The sequence below is a fragment of the Bombina bombina genome, chromosome 7 (genome assembly GCF_027579735.1).
Source record: "Bombina bombina isolate aBomBom1 chromosome 7, aBomBom1.pri, whole genome shotgun sequence".
NCBI classification, from domain to species: Eukaryota; Metazoa; Chordata; class Amphibia; order Anura; family Bombinatoridae; genus Bombina; species Bombina bombina.
This window is the reverse complement of record NC_069505.1, coordinates 173807941-173835094: the sequence shown is the minus strand read 5'-3', so window position 1 is coordinate 173835094 and position 27154 is coordinate 173807941. Positions and strand designations below refer to the sequence as shown.

At 39.1% G+C, this 27154-nt stretch overlaps 1 protein-coding gene across 3 annotated transcripts in view; it reads right to left on the bottom strand.

The window, feature by feature from the left end:
- The window catches only part of OSBPL5 (oxysterol binding protein like 5), a 526154-nt gene extending 499368 nt beyond the window's left edge, over positions 1-26786 (bottom strand). For all 3 annotated transcript variants that reach the window (XM_053720419.1, XM_053720421.1, XM_053720420.1), the window contains exon 1: positions 26338-26786. The gene's annotated coding sequence lies outside the window, so the exon portion shown is untranslated. The remainder of the gene's footprint in view (positions 1-26337) is intronic.
- Between the last annotated feature and the right edge of the window lie 368 nt (positions 26787-27154).

Sequence of the window (27154 nt, the reverse complement as noted above, 5' to 3'; positions counted from 1 at the left end):
CCCAGATTTGTCACAACATTTAATTCAGGGCACCTTCAAATCAATAAAATAATCAAAAAACACTGGCACATTTTACAGAATGACGAATTCTTAAGTAATATTATACCCAACAAACCCCAGATCACATATAGAAGAGGTAGTAATTTTAAACAAAAGTTGGCCCCTTCTTTAATTAAAGGCATGGCCCCCAAACCACCTTTAAGTATATCTAACTTACAAGGTTTCTATACATGTGGAAAATGTAAAGGATGCAATTACACAAAAAGAACTCACAAATCTTTTACTTCCTTTGTAACGGGAAAGACCTATATAATTAAACATTTTATTACATGCAAGACTCAGAACGTGATCTATTTATTACAATGCAACTGTCAGATCCAATATTTAGGACAAACAACCAGATTTCTCAAGACCCGTATCTTAGAACACCTTAACAAAATAGAGAAGAGACATGAAGATCATGGTGTCCCTTTACATTGCAACACTTGCACCAAATTTGATTTTAAGAATTTTTCATGGATAGGGATAGAAAAGGTAACCACTCACTGGAGAGGAGGGAATTTGGAAGATGAGTTAAACAGGAGAGAACTATGGTGGATTCATACACTAAGAACTTACAATCATTGGGGACTCAATAAAGATATTCGAATAGCAGCCTTTATCTAAATTAATCCCATCAGCTATATATAATTCCATTAGGGATAGAGAATTCTTTAAACACAGGGTTCTAATATATGAAGTAATTATTTACTACTGTTAAGTTCATTAGTTATTTATTTAGTTACATATAATATTATTTTATTGAGTTCACACATTTATTTTCTTTTCTTTCTTTTTATTTTATTTCACCCATTTTCAATTCACACAAGTTAGGAAGATAACTATTTTTGCAATTAGTATTGCAATTAGTATTGTATTAAATTATATTTTGCACATTTTTTCACATCATATTCAAATTAGATAACACAAAAATTAAGGTAAACCAAAAAAATTGTAACTATATTTTACAAATTTATTCATATTTAAATTAGATAACACAAAATATGAAATACCTTTAAACTGCACACATAACTTCACTGTTTTATTTATCCTTTAACGTAGCTATGCTATAAGGTTATGGTAAACCGTTAAATATAAGGTCACTATTCTTATCCATATATGAGTTGAACGGACAAATGCTGCCCTCTCTAAATTTTCTCAAAGGGTTTTATAATATAAAGAGAAACTTTTTAAATTCCTTTTTCATATGATTCAAATTGATAATGCGGTCTTTAATGTGTTTGCAAAGTATTTATATTATATATACCATTGCATAAATGTCTATGTTACTGAGTTATATGTAATTTAAGGCTGCCGCAAAAGTCTTTTTAACAGAAAGAAAACTTTGGAAAGTACCATTTAGTGACTAGAATTAAATCTCCATTTACATGTATTAAAGTCCGCACAGTGCAAAACATCTTTGCACATATTTCTTATGTTATCAAATTATATATAAAATTGCCATAAACCAACTAGATAACATTCAATTGTATTGGTGATTAGAATGGATACTGCCGCTATTCTATTTTTTCTATTTATAGAATGTAAGATCGTAAATCCCTATAACGGAACATTTGGTTAAAGCCACAAAGAAAAACGTCCTCACAGATTGGTCAGAAATAACACGTGACTAGCGAGCCCACACAACGTCATATATCAACAGAAAATCTTCTAACATCATGGGATTGGCTAAAAGTATCACGTGAATTTAAAGTGGACCTTAAAGGGAACTGAAACTCAAGGAATACTCGAATGGGGACTTAATCTATCTCTGTCTTCTCATTGGACAAAAATGCAAAGTAATTCACTGATTGGTCACTTTTATTGTTCATGTTTATGCCGAACCAAATATAAAGTTAACATTTCAAAGTTAAATGAGCGACATAAAAAGATTTAATAATTTTTAAAAATAAGGTTGGGCCTAAACATCTAGTAGGAATTTGTACTTTTATTTCTGTTTCTATCATGTGAGTCCAATTTCCTGCCACGGACAGGAAATTGGAACATCGATACATTTGTATAAAAGCCGGCTACATTGTCACAGCATCATACAAACTGTTACTTGTTTTTATTGTCTTTTATTGCTCTTGAAAAAGACGCTTAAGCGTTGAAACGCGTAGAGCTACAATAAACCATTTTTTATCTTGCATATTTTGCAATTATTTCGCTGTGACGAGCCGGACTTGCTATTTTGGATAACCCCTTGTTGAAAACCTCCTTGTTGTTGCCTTTGGAGAGGGACATATCACAGAGGGATATACCATAGAAGCAGGACTCACGTTACTTAAGGAGTGAGTATATTGCACATTATTGCAACAGATTTTAACTTGCACATCAAGTCCATTTCTATCTATTATCAGAAACTTATTATTCCGCAAGACCAGCGCCATCCATTTCGTTTTGTCTATTGCTTATACAGTCCTTGGGGAGAGACTGAGGAAGGGCAGCGGTCACTTTATTTAACAAGGAGAGTATTGTTTTTTAGTACATTGTGTTGAGCATATTTTCTGTTAACATCTATTTGTTTGCTACACACATCTTTGCACAGTTTATCATTATATTTGCCATTTGATTTTTAAGCATTTCGAACTGTGCCAAAAAAATTTCAGACATTTGGGCTAGAAGGGGCTGTGTATCATTTTTGGATGTTGTAAGTTCTAAGGCACTGTCTAGATGTGTTTCAGATGTTCTTGTTCTTCTATCTTTTGGTTTGGCGGGCATAGCCGGGGAATGGTGTTTATTGTGAGTGATATATTTGTCCATGTACTGTGAACCGTGATACTTATGTACCTGTGTCTTTCTTTTTTATTACCCTTTTCTCTTTTTTCTTTCTTTTCTTTCTTTTCCCTTCCTTCCTTCCCTTTATATTTCCCCTGTATAGTGTAGGTGAGGGTGAGATAATATTATGAACTATTTAATACAGGATAGGAGTGCATACCCATATATGTGAGAAAGTGAATAAAACAAAACCAACAAAAGTGATCTGTGTGTATGAGAAAAAAAAAAAAAAAAAAACAACTATGTGACTATATTTCTGGGTAGGGTCAAAAATTAGCCTTGCATTAATCAAAAAAACATATTCCGTGCATCAAAAAAAAACAAAAAACATAATTTATGTAAGAACTTACCTGATAAATTAATTTCTTTCATATTAACAAGAGTCCATGAGCTAGTGACGTATGGGATATACATTCCTACCAGGAGGGGCAAAGTTTCCCAAACCTTAAAATGCCTATAAATACACCCCTCACCACACCCACAAATCAGTTTAACGAATAGCCAAGAAGTGGGGTGATAAGAAAAAAAGTGCGAAGCATATAAAATAAGGAATTGGAATAATTGTGCTTTATACAAAAAAATCATAACCACCACAAAAAAGGGTGGGCCTCATGGACTCTTGTTAATATGAAAGAAATGAATTTATCAGGTAAGTTCTTACATAAATTATGTTTTCTTTCATGTAATTAACAAGAGTCCATGAGCTAGTGACGTATGGGATAATGACTACCCAAGATGTGGATCTTTCCACACAAGAGTCACTAGAGAGGGAGGGATAAAATAAAGACAGCCAATTCCTGCTGAAAATAATCCACACCCAAAATAAAGTTTAACAAAAAACATAAGCAGAAGATTCAAACTGAAACCGCTGCCTGAAGAACTTTTCTACCAAAAACTGCTTCAGAAGAAGAAAATACATCAAAATGGTAGAATTTAGTAAAAGTATGCAAAGAGGACCAAGTTGCTGCTTTGCAGATCTGGTCAACCGAAGCTTCATTCCTAAACGCCCAGGAAGTAGATACTGACCTAGTAGAATGAGCTGTAATTCTCTGAGGCGGAATTTTACCCGACTCAACATAGGCAAGATGAATTAAAGATTTCAACCAAGATGCCAAAGAAATGGCAGAAGCTTTCTGGCCTTTCCTAGAACCGGAAAAGATAACAAATAGACTAGAAGTCTTACGGAAAGATTTTGTAGCTTCAACATAATATTTCAAAGCTCTAACAACATCCAAAGAATGCAACGATTTCTCCTTAGAATTCTTAGGATTAGGACATAATGAAGGAACCACAATTTCTCTACTAATGTTGTTGGAATTCACAACTTTAGGTAAAAATTCAAAAGAAGTTCGCAACACCGCCTTATCCTGATGAAAAATCAGAAAAGGAGACTCACAAGAAAGAGCAGATAATTCAGAAACTCTTCTAGCAGAAGAGATGGCCAAAAGGAACAAAACTTTCCAAGAAAGTAATTTAATGTCCAATGAATGCATAGGTTCAAACGGAGGAGCTTGAAGAGCTCCCAGAACCAAATTCAAACTCCAAGGAGGAGAAATTGACTTAATGACAGGTTTTATACGAACCAAAGCTTGTACAAAACAATGAATATCAGGAAGAATAGCAATCTTTCTGTGAAAAAGAACAGAAAGAGCGGAGATTTGTCCTTTCAAAGAACTTGCGGACAAACCCTTATCTAAACCATCCTGAAGAAACTGTAAAATTCTCGGTATTCTAAAAGAATACCAAGAAAAATGATGAGAAAGACACCAAGAAATATAAGTCTTCCAGACTCTATAATATATCTCTCGAGATACAGATTTACGAGCCTGTAACATAGTATTAATCACGGAGTCAGAGAAACCTCTTTGACCAAGAATCAAGCGTTCAATCTCCATACCTTTAAATTTAAGGATTTCAGATCCGGATGGAAAAAAGGACCTTGCGACAGAAGGTCTGGTCTTAACGGAAGAGTCCATGGTTGGCAAGATGCCATCCGGACAAGATCCGCATACCAAAACCTGTGAGGCCATGCCGGAGCTATTAGCAGAACAAACGAGCATTCCCTCAGAATCTTGGAGATTACTCTTGGAAGAAGAACTAGAGGCGGAAAGATATAGGCAGGATGATACTTCCAAGGAAGTGATAATGCATCCACTGCCTCCGCCTGAGGATCCCGGGATCTGGACAGATACCTGGGAAGTTTCTTGTTTAGATGAGAGGCCATCAGATCTATCTCTGGGAGCCCCCACATTTGAACAATCTGAAGAAATACCTCTGGGTGAAGAGACCATTCGCCCGGATGCAACGTTTGGCGACTGAGATAATCCGCTTCCCAATTGTCTACACCTGGGATATGAACCGCAGAGATTAGACAGGAGCTGGATTCCGCCCAAACCAAAATTCGAGATACTTCTTTCATAGCCAGAGGACTGTGAGTCCCTCCTTGATGATTGATGTATGCCACAGTTGTGACATTGTCTGTCTGAAAACAAATGAACGATTCTCTCTTCAGAAGAGGCCAAAACTGAAGAGCTCTGAAAACTGCACGGAGTTCCAAAATATTGATCGGTAATCTCACCTCCTGAGATTCCCAAACTCCTTGTGCCGTCAGAGATCCCCACACAGCTCCCCAACCTGTGAGACTTGCATCTGTTGAAATTACAGTCCAGGTCGGAAGAACAAAAGAAGCCCCCTGAATTAAACGAAGGTGATCTGTCCACCACGTTAGAGAGTGTCGAACAATCGGTTTTAAAGATATTAATTGATATATCTTCGTGTAATCCCTGCACCATTGGTTCAGCATACAGAGCTGAAGAGGTCGCATGTGAAAACGAGCAAAGGGGATCGCGTCCGATGCAGCAGTCATAAGACCTAGAATTTCCATGCATAAGGCTACCGAAGGGAATGATTGAGACTGAAGGTTTCGACAAGCTGTAATCAATTTTAGACGTCTCTTGTCTGTTAAAGACAGAGTCATGGACACTGAATCTATCTGGAAACCCAGAAAGGTTACCCTTGTTTGAGGAATCAAAGAACTTTTTGGTAAATTGATCCTCCAACCATGATCTTGAAGAAACAACACAAGTCGATTCGTATGAGACTCTGCTAAATGTAAAGACTGAGCAAGTACCAAGATATCGTCCAAATAAGGAAATACCACAATACCCTGTTCTCTGATTACAGACAGAAGGGCACCGAGAATCTTTGTGAAAATTCTTGGAGCTGTAGCAAGGCCAAACGGTAGAGCCACAAATTGGTAATGCTTGTCTAGAAAAGAGAATCTCAGGAACTGATAATGATCTGGATGAATCAGAATATGCAGATATGCATCCTGTAAATCTATTGTGGACATATAATTCCCTTGCTGAACAAAAGGCAATATAGTCCTTACAGTTACCATCTTGAACGTTGGTATCCTTACATAACGATTCAATAATTTTAGATCCAGAACTGGTCTGAAGGAATTCTCCTTCTTTGGTACAATGAAGAGATTTGAATAAAACCCCATCCCCTGTTCCGGAACTGGAACTGGCATAATTACTCCAGCCAACTCTAGATCTGAAACACAATTCAGAAATGCTTGAGCTTTCACTGGATTTACTGGGACACGGGAAAGAAAAAATCTCTTTGCAGGAGGTCTCATCTTGAAACCAATTCTGTACCCTTCTGAAACAATGTTCTGAATCCAAAGATTGTGAACAGAATTGATCCAAATTTCTTTGAAAAAACGTAACCTGCCCCCTACCAGCTGAACTGGAATGAGGGCCGTACCTTCATGTGAACTTAGAAGCAGGCTTTGCCTTTCTAGCAGGCTTGGATTTATTCCAGACTGGAGATGGTTTCCAAACTGAAACTGCTCCTGAGGACGAAGGATCAGGCTTTTGTTCTTTGTTGAAACGAAAGGAACGAAAACGATTGTTAGCCCTGTTTTTACCTTTAGACTTTTTATCCTGTGGTAAAAAAGTTCCTTTCCCACCAGTAACAGTTGAAATAATAGAATCCAACTGAGAACCAAATAATTTGTTTCCCTGGAAAGAAATGGAAAGTAGAGTTGATTTAGAAGCCATATCAGCATTCCAAGTCTTAAGCCATAAAGCTCTTCTGGCTAAGATAGCCAGAGACATAAACCTAACATCAACTCTAATAATATCAAAAATGGCATCACAGATGAAATTATTAGCATGCTGGAGAAGAATAATAATATCATGAGAATCACGATTTGTTACTTGTTGCGCTAGAGTTTCCAACCAAAAAGTTGAAGCTGCAGCAACATCAGCCAATGATATAGCAGGTCTAAGAAGATTACCTGAACATAGATAAGCTTTTCTTAGAAAAGATTCAATTTTTCTATCTAAAGGATCCTTAAACGAGGTACCATCTGACGTAGGAATGGTAGTACGTTTAGCAAGGGTAGAAATAGCCCCATCAACTTTAGGGATTTTGTCCCAAAATTCTAACCTGTCAGGCGGAACAGGATATAATTGCTTAAAACGTTTAGAAGGAGTAAATGAATTACCCAATTTATCCCATTCCTTGGAAATTACTGCAGAAATAGCATTAGGAACAGGAAAGACTTCTGGAATAACCGCAGGAGCTTTAAAAACCTTATCCAAACGTATAGAATTAGTATCAAGAGGACTAGAATCCTCTATTTCTAAAGCAATTAGTACTTCTTTAAGTAAAGAGCGAATAAATTCCATCTTAAATAAATATGAAGATTTATCAGCATCAATCTCTGAGATAGAATCCTCTGAACCAGAAGAGTCCAAAGAATCAGAATGATGGTGTTCATTTAAAAATTCATCTGTAGAGAGAGAAGATTTAAAAGACTTTTTACGTTTACTAGAAGGAGAAATAACAGACAAAGCCTTCTTTATGGATTCAGAAACAAAATCTCTTATGTTATCAGGAACATTCTGCACCTTAGATGTTGAGGGAACTGCAACAGGCAATGGTACATCACTAAAGGAAATATTATCTGCTTTAACAAGTTTGTCATGACAATTATTACAAACAACAGCTGGAGGAATAGCTACCAAAAGTTTACAGCAGATACACTTAGCTTTGGTAGATCCAGCAGGCAGTGGTTTTCCTGTAGTATCTTCTGGCTCAGATGCAACGTGAGACATCTTGCAATATGTAAGAGAAAAAACAACATATAAAGCAAAATAGATCAAATTCCTTATAAGACAGTTTCAGGAATGGGAAAAAATGCCAAACATCAAGCTTCTAGCAACCAGAAGCAAATGAAAAATGAGACTGAAATAATGTGGAGACAAAAGCGACGCCCATATTTTTTAGCGCCAAATAAGACGCCCACATTATTTGGCGCCTAAATGCTTTTGGCGCCAAAAATGACGCCACATCCGGAACGCCGACATTTTTGGCGCAAAATAACGTCAAAAAATGACGCAACTTCCGGCGACACGTATGACGCCGGAAACGGAAAAGAATTTTTGCGCCAAAAAAGTCCGCGCCAAGAATGACGCAATAAAATGAAGCATTTTCAGCCCCCGCGAGCCTAACAGCCCACAGGGAAAAAAGTCAAATTTTTGAGGTAAGAAAAATATGATAATTCAATGCATAATCCCAAATATGAAACTGACTGTCTGGAAATAAGGAAAGTTGAACATTCTGAGTCAAGGCAAATAAATGTTTGAATACATATATTTAGAACTTTATAAATAAAGTGCCCAACCATAGCTTAGAGTGTCACAGAAAATAAGACTTACTTACCCCAGGACACTCATCTACATGTTTGTAGAAAGCCAAACCAGTACTGAAACGAGAATCAGTAGAGGAAATGGTAAATATAAGAGTATATCGTCGATCTGAAAAGGGAGGTAAGAGATGAATCTCTACGACCGATAACAGAGAACCTTATGAAATAGACCCCGTAGAAGGAGATCACTGCATTCAATAGGCAATACTCTCTTCACATCCCTCTGACATTCACTGCACGCTGAGAGGAAAACCGGGCTCCAACTTGCTGCGGAGCGCATATCAACGTAGAATCTAGCACAAACTTACTTCACCACCTCCCTTGGAGGTTTGTAAAACTGATTTGTGGGTGTGGTGAGGGGTGTATTTATAGGCATTTTAAGGTTTGGGAAACTTTGCCCCTCCTGGTAGGAATGTATATCCCATACGTCACTAGCTCATGGACTCTTGTTAATTACATGAAAGAAAAAACTTAAAATTAAATTTCCCCGCTGTCCTTAAACAGAGCTATATAACCTTATATCTTTTTAGCCTTAGAAAAAGTTATAGCTGGAAATAATTTAAACTAAAGCCTTTAGCCAAAGTTACCTTGCTGAACCACTATTTGTGAGAGAGTAAAGTGAAAAGATACTACTTTTTCTTTTTTTTCTTTTTTTTTTGCAGCATTTAAGTTCTTACTGGAAAATTATTTGCAAATCCCAGCTAACATGGCAATTTATTTGCTAGCCTATAAAAATTTCATAGCAGACCCTTCTAGGATATATATTCTTTTTATGTAGTCTAATATGCAAAGCCTTTAGACCCCTTCAGGCCTCTTCTAACATAGCAATCAATGTAAATAATTTTTTATAACATAACATTCAGCAATAGAAATAAAGGTATAAACAACATTCAAACAGTTTATACTATAAGAGAAGATCTTTTTCTTTGCTTGATCTGTGCAGCCTACCACAGCCCTATCTTAAACCATGCGTGTTGTCACCACATTTATTAAACACTTAGGCCTAGATTTGGAGTTCGGCGGTAGCCGTCAAAACCAGCGTTAGAGGCTCCTAACGCTGGTTTTGGGCGCCCGCTGGTATTTGGAGTCAGTGATTAAAGGGTCTAACGCTCACTTTTCAGCCGCGACTTTTCCATACCGCAGATCCCCCTACGCCATTTGCGTATCCTATCTTTTCAATGGGATCTTCCTAACGCCGGTATTTAGAGTCGTTTCTGAAGTGAGCGTTAGAGCTCTAACGACAAGATTCCAGCCGCCTGAAAATAGCAGGAGTTAAGAGCTTTCTGGCTAACGCCGGTTTATAAAGCTCTTAACTACTGTACCCTAAAGTACACTAACACCCATAAACTACCTATGTACCCCTAAACCGAGCTCCCCCCACATCGCCGCCACTCGATTAAAATTTTTAACCCCTAATCTGCCGACCGCCACCTACGTTATACTTATGTACCCCTAATCTGCTGCCCCTAACCCCGCCGACCCCTATATTATATTTCTTAACCCCTAACTTGCCCCCCACAACGTCGCCGCCAGCTACTTAAAATAATTAACCCCTAATCTTCCGACCGCAAATCGCCGCCACCTACGTTATCCCTATGTACCCCTAATCTGCTACCCCTAACATCGCCGACCCCTATATTATATTTATTAACCCCTAATCTGCCCCCCTCAACGTCGCCGACACCTGCCTACACTTATTAACCCCTAATCTGCCGAGCGGACCTGAGCGCTACTATAATAAAGTTATTAACCCCTAATCCGCCTCACTAACCCTATCATAAATAGTATTAACCCCTAATCTGCCCTCCCTAACATCGCCGACACCTAACTTCAATTATTAACCCCTAATCTGCCGACCGGAGCTCACCGCTATTCTAATAAATGTATTAACCCCTAAAGCTAAGTCTAACCCTAACACTAACACCCCCCTAAGTTAAATATAATTTTTATCTAACGAAATAAATTAACTCTTATTAAATAAATGATTCCTATTTAAAGCTAAATACTTACCTGTAAAATACATCCTAATATAGCTACAATATAAATTATAATTATATTATAGCTATTATAGGATTAATATTTATTTTACAGGTAACTTTGTAATTATTTTAACCAGGTACAATAGCTATTAAATAGTTAAGAACTATTTAATAGTTACCTAGTTAAAATAATAACAAAATTACCTGTAAAATAAGTCCTAACCTAAGATATAATTAAACCTAACACTACCCTATCAATAAAATAATTAAATAAACTACCTACAATTACCTACAATTAACCTAACACTACACTATCAATAAATTAATTAAATACAATTCCTACAAATAAATACAATTAAATAAACTAGCTAAAGTACAAAAAATAAAAAAGAACTAAGTTACAGAAAATAAAAAAATATTTACAAACATAATAAAAATATTACAACAATTTTAAACTAATTACACCTACTCTAAGCCCCCTAATAAAATAACAAAGCCCCCCAAAATAAAAAATTCCCTACCCTATTCTAAATTAAAAAAGTTACAAGCTCTTTTACCTTACCAGCCCTGAACAGGGCCCTTTGCGGGGCATGCCCCAAGAATTTCAGCTCTTTTGCCTGTAAAAGAATAAATACAATACCCCCCCCCCAACATTACAACCCACCACCCACATACCCCTAATCTAACCCAAACCCCCCTTAAATAAACACTAAGCCCCTGAAGATCTTCCTACCTTGTCTTCACCATACCAGGTTCACCGATCCGTCCTGAAGAGCTCCTCCGATGTCCTGATCCAAGCCCAAGCGGGGGCTGAAGAGGTCCATGATCCGGTCAAAGTCTTCATCCAAGCGGGGCAGAAGAGGATCTTCCATCCGATTGAAGTCATCATCCAGGCGGCATCTTCGATCTTCTTCCATCCGGAGCGAAGCGGCAGGATCCTGAAGACATCCAGCGTGGAACATCCATCCGGACCGACGACTGAACGACGAATGACTGTTCCTTTAAGGGACGTCATCCAAGATGGCGTCCCTCGAATTCCGATTGGCTGATAGGATTCTATCAGCCAATCGGAATTAAGGTAGGAATTTTCTGATTGGCTGATGGAATCAGCCAATCAGAATCAAGTTCAATCCGATTGGCTGATCCAATCAGCCAATCAGATTGAGCTCGCATTCTATTGGCTGTTCCGATCAGCCAATAGAATGCGAGCTCAATCTGATTGGCTGATTGGATCGGCCAATCGGATTGAACTACATTCTGATTGGCTGATTCCATCAGCCAATCAGAAAATTCCTACCTTAATTCCGATTGGCTGATAGAATCCTATCAGCCAATCGGAATTCGAGGGACGCCATCTTGGATGACGTCCCTTAAAGGAACAGTCATTCGTCGTTCAGTCGTCGGTCCGGATGGATGTTCCGCGCTGGATGTCTTCAGGATCCTGCCGCTTCGCTCCGGATGGAAGAAGATCGAAGATGCCGCCTGGATGATGACTTCAATCGGATGGAAGATCCTCTTCTGCCCCGCTTGGATGAAGACTTTGACCGGATCATGGACCTCTTCAGCCCCCGCTTGGGCTTGGATCAGGACATCGGAGGAGCTCTTCAGGACAGATCGGTGAACCTGGTATGGTGAAGACAAGGTAGGAAGATCTTCAGGGGCTTAGTGTTAGGTTTATTTAAGGGGGGTTTGGGTTAGATTAGGGGTATGTGGGTGGTGGGTTGTAATGTTGGGGGGGGGGGGGTATTGTATTTATTCTTTTACAGGCAAAAGAGCTGAAATTCTTGGGGCATGCCCCGCAAAGGGCCCTGTTCAGGGCTGGTAAGGTAAAAGAGCTTGTAACTTTTTTAATTTAGAATAGGGTAGGGAATTTTTTATTTTGGGGGGCTTTGTTATTTTATTAGGGGGCTTAGAGTAGGTGTAATTAGTTTAAAATTGTTGTAATATTTTTATTATGTTTGTAAATATTTTTTTATTTTCTGTAACTTAGATCTTTTTTATTTTTTGTACTTTAGCTAGTTTATTTAATTGTATTTATTTGTAGGAATTGTATTTAATTAATTTATTGATAGTGTAGTGTTAGGTTAATTGTAGGTAATTGTAGGTAGTTTATTTAATTATTTTATTGATAGGGTAGTGTTAGGTTTAATTATATCTTAGGTTAGGACTTATTTTACAGGTAATTTTGTTATTATTTTAACTAGGTAACTATTAAATAGTTCTTAACTATTTAATAGCTATTGTACCTGGTTAAAATAATTACAAAGTTACCTGTAAAATAAATATTAATCCTATAATAGCTATAATATAATTATAATTTATATTGTAGCTATATTAGGATGTATTTTACAGGTAAGTATTTAGCTTTAAATAGGAATCATTTATTTAATAAGAGTTAATTTATTTCGTTAGATAAAAATTATATTTAACTTAGGGGGGTGTTAGTGTTAGGGTTAGACTTAGCTTTAGGGGTTAATACATTTATTAGAATAGCGGTGAGCTCCGGTCGGCAGATTAGGGGTTAATAATTGAAGTTAGGTGTCGGCGATGTTAGGGAGGGCAGATTAGGGGTTAATACTATTTATGATAGGGTTAGTGAGGCGGATTAGGGGTTAATAACTTTATTATAGTAGCGCTCAGGTCCGCTCGGCAGATTAGGGGTTAATAAGTGTAGGCAGGTGTCGGCGACGTTGAGGGGGGCAGATTAGGGGTTAATAAATATAATATAGGGGTCGGCGATGTTAGGGAAGCAGATTAGGGGTACATAGGGATAACGTAGGTTGCGGCGGTTTACGGAGCGGCAGATTAGGGGTTTAAAAAAATATGCAGGGGTCAGCGATAGCGGGGGCGGCAGATTAGGGGTTAATAAGTGTAAGGTTAGGGGTGTTTAGACTCGGGGTACATGTTAGAGTGTTAGGTGCAGACGTAGGAAGTGTTTCCCCATAGGAAACAATGGGGCTGCGTTAGGAGCTGAACGCGGCTTTTTTGCAGGTGTTAGGTTTTTTTTCAGCTCAAACAGCCCCATTGTTTCCTATGGGGGAATCGTGCACGAGCACGTTTTTGAGGCCGGCCGCGTCCGTAAGCAACTCTGGTATCGAGAGTTGCATTTGCGGTAAAAATGCTCTACGCTCCTTTTTTGGAGCCTAACGCAGCATTTGATTAAACTCTCGATACCAGAGTTAATTTTATGGTGCGGCCAGAAAAAAGCCCGCGGAGCGTTAGCAGCCCTTTTACCGCCGAACTCCAAATCTAGGCCTTATTATGCCCTCTTGTAGTTTAAATCAGTGACACACACATTAAAGTGATTGTCTTAGAGCTTAAGCAAAGTTCCTTGAGGAAAGTTCTTAAATTTTTTCTGCTTATACTCTTTCTCCTTTCTTTCCCCTCTTCCTCTCTTCTCTTCCCTTCTCTTCTCCTTTTCTTTCTTTTTTTTTTTTTCTTTTGAGTATAGAAAGTTCCTTTTGTAGGAAGTTTAGCAACCGTTATTTTATATAGTGTAGAATATGATGCTTTATATAGTTAATAACACTTTTGGCTAAAGTAGTGAGAAGTGGAAAAAGGAAAACTCGTGCACAGCTAAAATATCTTAATCACTACTAAGATACTTGCTCAGTTCCTTTAGATATTCCTGGTGTGGTCTCTGTCAACTGGGGTGTGGCAATCAACCATCCGCTGGGCCGCTTGTAACCTGGGCTAAGGTAGGTACCGTTCCAACCCTCGTGCGACTTACGGTTTGTTGCGTTGCGGCTCTTATATCCAGCTGCAATTATCACCTAGAGCGTGGCATTCAACCACCTGTTTGCCAGCCTGTTCTGTTATAACTACCGCTGACCTTCCGTGTGGCTTGCGGCTGGCAGTTCTTGCAGCAAGGTAGTATCTCCGGCTCAGAGCGTCAGCTCCGTCTTGACCGGCCCGATCTTTTAACGATCGTCTGGCCTCCCACGACCTCCTCCGCGGTTCTCGGCCTCTGGGGTCGCCGCCCCACTCTGTACACTTCCGACCTCCTATGCCCTCTGTGTCTCTCGAGCTCTGCTACCGTCGCCCTCTCTGTGAAACAGGTCAATTTGGGCAGTCTTGAGAGATCAATACTTGTGCCTCGCTTGTGCTTCCGAATTCGGCTCTTGCAACTGAGCCACTTTGCTTGTTCCACAGTTCCTCCACAAGCACCTCTGACTAGTGCGGTTGCCCTAGGAAGTAGTCCCACTCCAACAACGGGCATATGGCAGGGAGAAGTGCAGTACGAGCCCTCAGCATACACGCTCAGTTACCACGAGCGGTGCGTGGCTCCTCCCACCGGAACCGGAACCTTATCTGATAGAAGCTTATGAAATCAAGTGATACACATGATTTCCATTTTTGCTCATGTAAAAGATCAATAATATTTAATTATTTGTGCTATAGTTAGGGTACATAGGAAACAACTATATAACTGCAGGGGTACTTGCTACCAAAAGGTTGAGAAACACTGATTTACAGAAGTGTTTCCCAACCACGGTCCTCAAGTACCCCCAACGGGCCAGGTTTCAATTATTGCTGAACCAGTGCACGGGTGAAATAATCAGCTAATCAGTAACCATGGTGACTAACCTGCTCTCACCCATAGTTACTTATTTCACCTGCGCTCTAGTTCAGCTATAATTAAAACCTGGCCTGTTGGGGGTAATTTGGGAATGCGGTTGAGAAATAATGGTTTACAGCATACAAGGTTCTTTGCAAAGGGTTTGAATTAAAGGGGCATTAAACTGTTGAGTACAATTACAGTAGAGTAATTACTAATTACTATCTTGTACCTGTAACTTTCTTCAAAGCCATTATCCTATTTTGGGCTAGAATACAAGTAGCACGCTATTTAGTGCTCCTGCTCACACGTTAACTTCGCTAGAAGCAAGCTTTTTGTGTGCGTCAGGTAGCACATGTATTACAAGTTGAAAGTAAAAAGTTGTAGCACAAACGATAACTCGACGAGCGCTAAAAGCCGAACTTAGAATATTGTGACCATAAAACAAAATTATGAACAAAATGCTTAGAGGCCAATTTAAGACATTTGCTTATAGTTTAAAAGCCTTGTGTGAACATCAGAGTCCTGTGAAGTTATTTCACATCTGGGAGGTGTGCATTGTATACCAGTACTATATTCACTAATGCTTTTCTAGTAAGTACGTGCATTTTATGTTGTGCACGTGCCTTATAAAATAAATCATTTGATCTACACAGCACAAGAATATAGGGTTTTCACTGATTTAAAAAGTTTACCTTTAAAACAATAAAAAGCTGGACTTCTCGTGTAGATTCATTTGCTAGTTGGTGAAACCACTGCATGTGTGAAACTGCACTGGACTCATCGGGGAAGATTGACTGATTAGTTCTAGGGTCACCAGTGGATCTTTTCGTAAAGGTGATATTATGTACAAAATTCACTGAGATTTACCTATCTACTCTATCATTTTGTTAGTTCCTTTAAAGGGATTGTCTAGTCAAAATTAAACTTTACTGATTCAGATATAGCAGCTATTTTAAGCAACTTTCTAATTTACTCCTATTTTCCTATAAATTATTTTTTGTTCTCTTGGTATCATTATTTCAATGTAAGCTTAGGAGCTGACCCATTTTTGGTTCAGCACGTGGGTAGCGCTTGCTGATTGGTGGCTACATTTAGACACCAATCAGAAAGTGCTACCCAGGTGCTGAACCAAAAATGGGCCGGCTCCTAAACTAACATTCTTGCTTCTACAAATAAATATACCAAGAGAACAAAGACAAAATTGATAATAGGAGTAATTTAGAAAGTTGCTTAAAATTGCTGCTCTATGCGAATCATGAAAGCTGTCGACATTTATCATTGCACAAGCAGTTCTGGTGTCAATCAACCCGATTGTATGCGATTGGGCGGATTGCTGTCTGCCACCTCAGAGGCAGCAGACGTGTTAAGGAGCAGCGGTTTTAAGACCGCTGCTTCGTAACTCCTTTTTCTGTCGAGCCTGAAAGCTCGTACGGAAACAGGGGTACTTGGCCCTATTCGGGCCATGATAAATCGGCCCCTAAGTGCTATTGTATTGTCTTTTTATCATGCATTTGTTGATTATGCAAATCTATTGTATTTACTGGTCCTAAGTTCAAGTTAGTGCGAGTACACATTTGTCAAATGTTCACGTTATTTTATATTGTTAAAGCTGTATTACACTATAATATACTGTATATATTCTATTCCTTGAGATTACCTTTCACAAGAATGGATATTTCAGCGCATTCTACATATTTACTTTTGATCACGTTTATTTACCATTATTATTTAGAGTGTGATTTGTGTTACTTTGGTTATATTTACTGTTTAAAAGGGGTTCTGGTTGTGATGGTGAAGCGCATACATAACAATTAAAAAAAATAAAAGCTTCCAAAGATTTTACGTAATTTCTCTCCATGCTAGCAAGTTTTCTCTATCCGGCCTTAATCCTAATATCTATTAAATATTTTTCTTTTTGTAGTTTCTATTAATTGGAATGTGCACATACATATATTAACTGCAACCAGACAGAGGCCATATGTAAATGAGCTTCTGCACTGTTTTAAGTAATCACTGCACATCATGTTGCAGGGTCAGTTAAACTGCAGCATTCTTAGCTATGGGAAACTCCAGCCTCTCTTGCGTAGTAAAGGAAAATCAGGCAAAATAAACAATGAATGTACATTGCATTTTTTTTTTACTATACTTAAACATTGTATGAGGGATTTACGTTTCATATCTTTTATTTAGTGCCTGAATCACTGATTGACTCACGTGTGTTCAAACTGAAAAATCTTTTCTATCTGCTCTGCTGCTGCTTCGCAAGAGTCAAGGAAGGACTGGAAATCTCTCTTATTCCAGCAGTGTAATTCTAAAATGTGTGTGTGTATCTGTGTGCATATATGTGTATGTTGTGTATGTGAATGTCTGTGTGTATCTATCTGTGTGTGAGTGCATGTGTGTATATGCATACATGTATCTGTGTGGGTCTATGTATGCATGTATGTATCTAGGTGTACATATGTGTGTGTGTGTGTAACTGTACAGTGTTTGTGTATAGTGTATTTGTGTCTTTCTGTCTGTACAGTGTTTATGTATAGTGTGCGTGTGTGTCTACCTGTACAGTGTTTGTGTATAGTGTGTGTGTGTCTACCTGTACAGTGTTTGTGTATAGTGTGATTGTGTGTCTTTCTGTCTGTACAGTGTTTGTGTATAGTGTGCGTGTGTGTCTACCTGTACAGTGTTTGTGTATAGTGTGTGTGTGTCTACCTGTACAGTGTTTGTGTATAGTGTGATTGTGTGTCTTTCTGTCTGTACAGTGTTTGTGTATAGTGTGTGTGTCTACATGTACAGTGTTTGTGTATAGTGTGTGTGTTCCTGTCTGTTCAGTGTTTGTGTATAGTGTCTGTGTGTGTGTGTGTGTGTTCCTGTCTGTTCAGTGTTTGTGTATAGTGTCTCTGTGTGTGTGTGTCTGCCTGTCCGTACAGTGTCTGTGTATACTGTGTGTGTGTGTGTGTCTGTACAGTTTCTGTGTATAGTGTGTGAGTCGGCCTGACTGTACAGTGTCTGCGTATAGTGTGTGTTTTCCTATCTATACAGTGTTTATGTACAGTGTGTGTGTGTGTGCCTGTGTATAATGTGTGTCTTTCTTTCTGTATAGTTTTTGTGTGTTTGCCTGTCTGTATGGTGCTTGTGTATAGTGTGTGTCTTTCTTTCTGTATAGTTTCTGTGTGTGTGTCTGCCTGTCTGTATAGTGTTTGTGTTTAGTGTGTGTGTGTGTGTCTGCCTGTCTGTACTGTGTTTGTGTATAGTGTGTGTGTGAGTGTCTTCCTGTCTGTACAGTGTTTGTGTATATTGTGAGTGTGCCTGTCGGTGTATAGTGTTTGTGTATGTGCCTGTCTTTACAGTGTTTGTGTACAGTGTGTGTGAGAGAGTGCCTGCCTGTCTGTACAGTGTTTGTGTATAGTGTGTGTGTCTGCCTGTCTGTACCGTGTCTGTGTATAGTGTGTGTGTGTGTCTGCCTGTCTGTACAGTGTTTGTATATAGTGTGATTGTGTGTCTTTCTGTCTGTACAGTGTTTGTGTATAGTGTGTGTGTCTACATGTACAGTGTTTGTGTATAGTGTGTGTGTGTTCCTGTCTGTTCAGTGTTTGTGTATAGTGTCTGTGTGTGTGTGTCTGCCTGTCCGTACAGTGTCTGTGTATAGTGTGTGTGTGTGTGTCTGTACAGTTTCTGTGTATAGTGTGTGAGTCGGTCTGACTGTACAGTGTCTGCGTATAGTATGTGTTTTCCTATCTATACAGTGTTTATGTACAGTGTGTGTGTGTGCCTGTGTATAGTGTGTGTCTTTCTTTCTGTATATTTTTTGTGTGTTTGCCTGTCTGTATGGTGCTTGTGTATAGTGTGTGTCTTTCTTTCTGTATAGTTTCTGTGTGTCTGCCTGTCTGTATGGTGTTTGTGTTTAGTGTGTGTGTGCCTGCCTGTCTGTACTGTGTTTGTGTATAGTGTGTGTGTGAGTGTCTTCCTGTCTGTACAGTGTTTGCGTATATTGTGAGTGTGCCTGTCGGTGTATAGTGTTTGTATATGTGCCTGTCTTTACAGTGTTTGTGTACAGTGTGTGTGAGAGAGAGAGTGCCTGCCTGTCTGTACAGTGTTTGTGTATAGTATGTGTGTCTGCCTGTCTGTACCGTGTCTGTGTATAGTGTGTGTGTGTGTGTGTGTCTGCCTGTCTGTACAGTGTTTGTGTATAGTGTGTGCATGTGAGTGTCTTCCTGTCTGTACAGTGTTTGTGTATAGTGTGAGTGTGCCTGTCAGTGTATAGTGTATGTGTGTGTGTGTGCCTGTCTGTACAGTGTTTGTGTAAAGTGTATGTGTGTGAGAAATGGTCTGCCTGTCTGTACAGTGTTTGTGTATAGTGTGGGTGTCTGCCTGTCTGTACCGTGTCTGTGTATAGTGTGTGTGCCTGCCTGTCTGTACAGTGTTTGTGTATAGTGTGTGAGTGTGAGTGTCTTCCTGTCTGTACAGTGTTTGTGTATAGTGTGTGTGTGTATGCCTGTCTGTACAGTGTCTGTGTGTAGTGTGTGTGTTTGCCTGTCTGTACAGTGCTTCTGTATAGAGTGTGTGTCTTCCTGTCTGTACAGATTTTGTGTATAGTGTGTATGTGTGTCTGCCTGTCTGTACAGTGTTTGTGTATAGTGTGTGTGTATGTCTGCCTGTCTGTACAGTGTTTGCTTAGAGTGTGTGTGTGTGTGTGTGTGTGCCTGTCTGTACAGTGTTTGTGTATAGTGTGTGTATGCCTGTCTGTACAGTGTTTGTGTATAGTGTGTATGTCTGCCTGTCTGTACAGTGTTTGTCTAGTGTGTGTGTCTGCTTGTCTGTACACTGTTTGTGTATAGTGTGTGTCTTCCTGTCTGTACGGGGTTTAAGTATAATGTGTGTGTGTCTGCCTGTCTGTACTGTCTTTGTGTATAGTGTGTGTGTCTGCCTGTACAGTTTTCATGTATAATGTGTGTGTATATGTCTGCCTGTTTGTACTGTCTTTGTGTATAGTGTGTTTGTTTCTGCCTGTACAGTTTTTATGTATAGTGTGTGTGTGTGTGTGTGCCTGTCTGTACTGTCTTTGTGTATAGTGTGTTTGTTTCTGCCTGTACAGTTTTTATGTATAGTGTATGTGTGTGTCTGCCTGTCTGTACTGTCTTTGTGTATAGAGTGTGTGAGTGTGTGTTTCTGCCTGTACAGTTTTTGTGTATAGTGTGTGTGTGTGTGTGTGTGTGTTTCTGCCTGTACAGTTTTTGTATATAGTGTGTGTGTGTGTGTGTGTGTCTGCCTGTCGGTACTGTCTTTGTGTATAGTGTGTGTGTGTGAGTGTGTGTTTCTGCCTGTACAGTTTTTCTGTATAGTGTGTGTGTGTGAGTATGTGTTTCTGCCTGTACAGTTTTTGTGTATAGTGTGTGTGTGTGACTGTCTGCCTGTCTGTATAGTCTTTGTGTATAGTGTGTGTGTGTCTACCTGTAAAGTTTTTTGTGTATAGTGTGTGTGTCTGCCTGCACAGTCTTTGGGGTAAATTTATCATGGTGTGGACAGACATGATCCGCTATAGCGAATCATGTCTGCCGCACATCGATAAATGTCGACAGCATACGCTGTCCCCTGTGTGTATAGTGTGTGTCTGCTTGTCTGTACTGTCTTTGTGTATAGTGTGTGTGTCTGTCTCTCTGTAAAGTGTTTGCATATAGTGTGTGTGTGTGTGTCAGAATGTCTGCCTGTCGGTACAGTGTTTGTGTATAGTGTGTGTGTGTGTGTGTGAGTACCTGCCTGTCTGTACAGTCTTTGTATATAGTGTTATAGTGTGTGTGTGTGTGTGTGTGTGTGTCTGCCTGTCGGTACAATGTTTGTGTATAGTGTGTGAGTGCCTGCCTGTCTGTAAAGTGTTTGTGTATAGTGTGTGTGTGTGTATGTCTGCCTGTACAGTGTTTGTGTATAGTGTGTGTGAATGTCTGCCTGTCTGTACAGTGTTTGTGTATAGTGTCTGTTTCTGTCTGTCTGTACAGTGTTTGTGTATAGTGTGTGGGTTCATCCTTGTCTGTACAATGTTTGTGTATTGTGTGTGGGTGAGTGTCTATCTGTCTGTACAGTGTTTGTGTACAGTGTGTGTGAGAGAGTGCCTGCCTGTCTGTACAGTGTTTGTGTATAGTGTGTGTGTCTGCCTGTCTGTACCGTGTCTGTGTATAGTGTGTGTGTGTGGCTGCCTGTCTGTCTGTACAGTGTTTGTGTATAGTGTGATTGTGTGTCTTTCTGTCTGTACAGTGTTTGTGTATAGTGTGTGTGTCTACATGTACAGTGTTTGTGTATAGTGTGTGTGTGTTCCTGTCTGTTCAGTGTTTGTGTATAGTGTCTGTGTGTGTGTGTCTGCCTGTCCGTACAGTGTCTGTGTATAGTGTGTGTGTGTGTGTCTGTACAGTTTCTGTGTATAGTGTGTGAGTCGGTCTGACTGTACAGTGTCTGCGTATAGTATGTGTTTTCCTATCTATACAGTGTTTATGTACAGTGTGTGTGTGTGCCTGTGTATAGTGTGTGTCTTTCTTTCTGTATATTTTTTGTGTGTTTGCCTGTCTGTATGGTGCTTGTGTATAGTGTGTGTCTTTCTTTCTGTATAGTTTCTGTGTGTCTGCCTGTCTGTATGGTGTTTGTGTTTAGTGTGTGTGTGCCTGCCTGTCTGTACTGTGTTTGTGTATAGTGTGTGTGTGAGTGTCTTCCTGTCTGTACAGTGTTTGTGTATATTGTGAGTGTGCCTGTCGGTGTATAGTGTTTGTATATGTGCCTGTCTTTACAGTGTTTGTGTACAGTGTGTGTGAGAGAGAGAGTGCCAGCCTGTCTGTACAGTGTTTGTGTATAGTATGTGTGTCTGCCTGTCTGTACCGTGTCTGTGTATAGTGTGTGTGTGTGTCTGCCTGTCTGTACAGTGTTTGTGTATAGTGTGTGCATGTGAGTGTCTTCCTGTCTGTACAGTGTTTATGTATAGTGTGAGTGTGCCTGTCAGTGTATAGTGTATGTGTGTGTGTGTGTGTGCCTGTCTGTACAGTGTTTGTGTACAGTGTATGTGTGTGAGAAATGGTCTGCCTGTCTGTACAGTGTTTGTGTATAGTGTGGGTGTCTGCCTGTCTGTACCGTGTCTGTGTATAGTGTGTGTGCCTGCCTGTCTGTACAGTGTTTGTGTATAGTGTGTGAGTGTGAGTGTCTTCCTGTCTGTACAGTGTTTGTGTATAGTGTGTGTGTGTATGCCTGTCTGTACAGTGTCTGTGTGTAGTGTGTGTGTTTGCCTGTCTGTACAGTGCTTCTGTATAGAGTGTGTGTCTTCCTGTCTGTACAGATTTTGTGTATAGTGTGTATTTGTGTCTGCCTGTCTGTACAGTGTTTGTGTATAGTGTGTGTGTATGTCTGCCTGTCTGTACAGTGTTTGCTTAGAGTGTGTGTGTGCCTGTCTGTACAGTGTTTGTGTATATGCCTGTCTGTACAGTGTTTGTGTATAGTGTGTATGTCTGCCTGTCTGTACAGTGTTTGTCTAGTGTGTGTGTCTGCTTGTCTGTACACTGTTTGTGTATAGTGTGTGTCTTCCTGTCTGTACGGGGTTTAAGTATAATGTGTGTGTGTCTGCCTGTCTGTACTGTCTTTGTGTATAGTGTGTGTGTCTGCCTGTACAGTTTTCATGTATAATGTGTGTGTATATGTCTGCCTGTTTGTACTGTCTTTGTGTATAGTGTGTTTGTTTCTGCCTGTACAGTTTTTATGTATAGTGTGTGTGTGTGTGTGTGTGTGTGTGCCTGTCTGTACTGTCTTTGTGTATAGTGTGTTTGTTTCTGCCTGTACAGTTTTTATGTATAGTGTATGTGTGTGTCTGCCTGTCTGTACTGTCTTTGTGTAAAGAGTGTAAAGAGTGTGTGTGTGTGTGAGTGTGTGTTTCTGCCTGTACAGTTTTTGTGTATAGTGTGTGTGTGTGTGAGTGTGTGTTTCTGCCTGTACAGTTTTTGTATATAGTGTGTGTGTGTGTGTGTGTGTCTGCCTGTCGGTACTGTCTTTGTGTATAGCGTGTGTGTGTGAGTGTGTGTTTCTGCCTGTACAGTTTTTCTGTATAGTGTGTGTGTGTATGTGTTTCTGCCTGTACAGTTTTTGTGTATAGTGTGTGTGTGTGACTGTCTGCCTGTCTGTATAGTCTTTGTGTATAGTGTGTGTGTGTCTACCTGTAAAGTTTTTTGTGTATAGTGTGTGTGTCTGCCTGCACAGTCTTTGGGGTAAATTTATCATGGTGTGGACAGACATGATCCGCTATAGCGAATCATGTCTGCCGCACATCGATAAATGTCGACAGCATACGCTGTCCCCTGTGTGTATAGTGTGTGTCTGCTTGTCTGTACTGTCTTTGTGTATAGTGTGTGTGTCTGTCTCTCTGTAAAGTGTTTGCATATAGTGTGTGTGTGTGTGTGTGTCAGAATGTCTGCCTGTCGGTACAGTGTTTGTGTATAGTGTGTGTGTGTGTGTGTGTGTGTGTGTGAGTACCTGCCTGTCTGTACAGTCTTTGTATATAGTGTTATAGTGTGTGTGTGTGTGTGTGTGTGTCTGCCTGTCGGTACAATGTTTGTGTATAGTGTGTGAGTGCCTGCCTGTCTGTAAAGTGTTTGTGTATAGTGTGTGTGTGTGTATGTCTGCCTGTACAGTGTTTGTGTATAGTGTGTGTGAATGTCTGCCTGTCTGTACAGTGTTTGTGTATAGTGTCTGTTTCTGTCTGTCTGTACAGTGTTTGTGTATAGTGTGTGGGTTCATCCTTGTCTGTACAATGTTTGTGTATTGTGTGTGGGTGAGTGTCTATCTGTCTGTACAGTGTTTGTGTGTAGTGTGTGTGTGTGTGTGTGTACAGTATGTTTGCCTGTCTGTACAGTGTTTGTGCATAGTGTGTGTGTGTGTGTGCCTGCCTGTCTATACAGTGTTTGTGTATAGCGTGTGTGTGAGTACCTGCCTGTCTGTACAGTCTTTGTATATAGTGTGTATAGTGTGTGTGTGTGCCTGCCTGTCTGTACAGTGTTTGTGTATAGTGTGAGTCTGCCTGTCTGTAGTGTTTGTGTATAGTGTGTGTGTGAGTGTGTGCCTTTCTGTACAGTCTTTGTATATAGTGTGTGTGTTTGCCTGTCTGTACAGTGTTTGTGTATAGTGTGTGTGTGCCTGCCTGTCTGTACAGTGTTTGTGTATAGTGTGTGTGTCTGCTTGTCTGTACAGTGTTTGTATATAGTGTGTGTCTGCCTGTCTGTATAGTGTTTGTGTATAGTATGTGTTTGAATGTCTGCCTGTCTGTACAGTGTTTGTGTATAGTGTGTGGGTTCCTGCTTGTCCGTACAATGTTTGTGTATAGTCAGTGTGTGTGGTTGAGTGTCTGTCTGTACAGTGTTTGTGTGTAGTGTGTGTGTGTACAGTATGTTTGCCTGTCTGTATAGTGTTTGTGCATAGTGTATGTGTGCCTGCCTGTCTATACAGTGTTTGTGTATAGTATGTGTGTGTATGTCTGCCTGTACAGTGTTTGTGTATAGTATGTGTGCCTGCCTGTCTATACAGTCTTTGTGTATAGTGTGTATAGTGTGTGTGTAGCTGCCTGTCTTTACAGTGTTTGTGTATAGTGTGTGTGTACTTACCTGTCTGTACAATGTTTGTATATAGTGTGTATAGTGTGTGTGTTTGCCTGTCTGTACAGTGTTTGTGTATAGTGTGTTTGTACAGTATATAGTGTGTATAGTGTGCGTGTGTCTGCCTGTCTGTACAGTGTTTGTGTATAGTGTGTGTCTGTCTGTAAAGTGTTTGTGCATAGTGTGTGTGTGTGTGTGTCTGCCTGTCTGTACAGTGTTTGTGCAGTGTGAGTGTGCTTGTTTTATTTTATGTCCCTGTTTTTAGGCATATGGGAGAGCATGTTAATATATTATGTAATCATACAAATGCTAAACAAATGAAAGGTTAGGATATAACATTGTAAAATAATAATAAAAAAAAAACTACTCAGGAGTGTGTACTTATACTCTCTGACTCATTACTTCAGCTTCCTATGAGAAGAAAACAATATCCGCCACTGCCAAAACAACAAACATTCCCATGGATTTTGGCTTTGATTATTTAAAGCTGAACAGTGCTCTAATTCACACATCCTGACAACCAGTCAGATCTCCCTATAAACACATTTGCATTTTGCCAGTATTATCCCTTTCCACTCAATTCAACGCTTGGACTGAATGGTGGAAATTGATTTTTCTTTTACTGAATATAAATATATATTTTTCCTTTAGCAGCACAAAAAAAAAAAAAAAAAAAAAAAATATATATATACTGTAATATAAATTTAATTCTGATAACATAATCTTCCTTTAAAATGCAGTATTACATATGTACCAGCTGATATTACTTTGTGATAGTATCTATTATACAATAAACTGCTTTCCTTATAAGCTGCTAAAACATTATTTGTGGTTTATTATGATTTTGTATTATCTCTATATAAACTCTAGCTCTCTGACCCCAAAGAGATATTATATATATATATATATACCCGCTGTCTGTCTTTTTGTGTATCTACATAAACACAGACACACATACATATTAGGCGTATATATAGAAACACACAGACACACATACACACAGCCACGCACATATGCAGATACACACAAACACAGAAACATACATACAAGCACACATATAGACACACAAACACAGATACACACACACACACACACATATATATATATATATATATATATATATATACACATAAATATTAGGCGTATATATATATATATATATATAGAAACACAAACACACACAGAAACATAAATACAAGCATACAAATAGACACATACACACACAAACACAGATACACACACATATATATATATATATATATATATATATATATATATATATATATATACACATAAATATTAGGCGTATATATATATATATATATATATATATATATATATATATATAGAAACACAAACACACACAGAAACATAAATACAAGCATACAAATAGACACATACACACACAAACACAGATACACACACATACATACATTTTATTTATTTGGTATTGTTATGTCAACCAATAGCAAGTAAAATACTACAGCCCCTAAAGGAACTGTGCAATCTAAAGACATTGTTGTGGTTTCACACCATTATTTTATTAGCAGCAGATCACATACTGTGATGCATAACAAATAAAGCAGTGCAATGTCAGCAGCTAGACATGCAGAGATATCTATACAGGTATACAACAGGGGTGATTCTTACCTTGTCAGTATAGCACAGGTACAACTGCCATGAAGGATAAATCAGATGTCATAGCTGGTCTCCACTTGGGTTTACAGCCCCTGATGCTAAAACTTCCATATCCCTCAGCCCTGAATATAGACTGTCTGGGGTTGGTTATCCTGACTGTATTCAATGAAAATATAGCCCAGTTCTTTATCCTTCAATCTGCCATTCACTGCAAAGTGTGTTTCTCTCAGCTTGACAATACAGGAGGCAGCTTCTTCTTTTCTCTGCAAAATGCACTAAATGCCTTTTTATTTTCTAGCTAGCAAGTCTGCCTACAGAATGTGATTGGTGATTCAGGGTAAGGCAGCACACTAACCCACAGGGAAAACATGCATCTGTTAAGAATGAGGCTGAAGAAGGAAATCAGCCAGTGAAAATGAGCCTGGATTCCAGTGGGCAAGAGAGGATTCAGTTGCAGCAGATACTCCTAGAAGGATTGAATGTGGCTGTATAAGTTTCACCTTCAGTAAATGCAAGGTGGTGAGTTATAAATAAATATGACACATATTATATATCTTGTACATGCTTAATGAGAGATGTGCTTGTATTATAGAGACATTAGGGCAAAAAGAAATGCCCTATTGTGCTATTGCTGCGTATAAAAATTAAAGCCTATGGGGATTTTTGGAGATAAATTATTTGATCATTTTTTTATAAGGGAGTCTAATCAACCCCTATTTTTTAAATGAATTTAAATGGGTTAAATGCATAGTTAAAATCAGCTCCAGAGCATCAATGCATTACTGGGAGCTAAATGGGCACATCTTTGAGCTAACGATGAAATGGTATA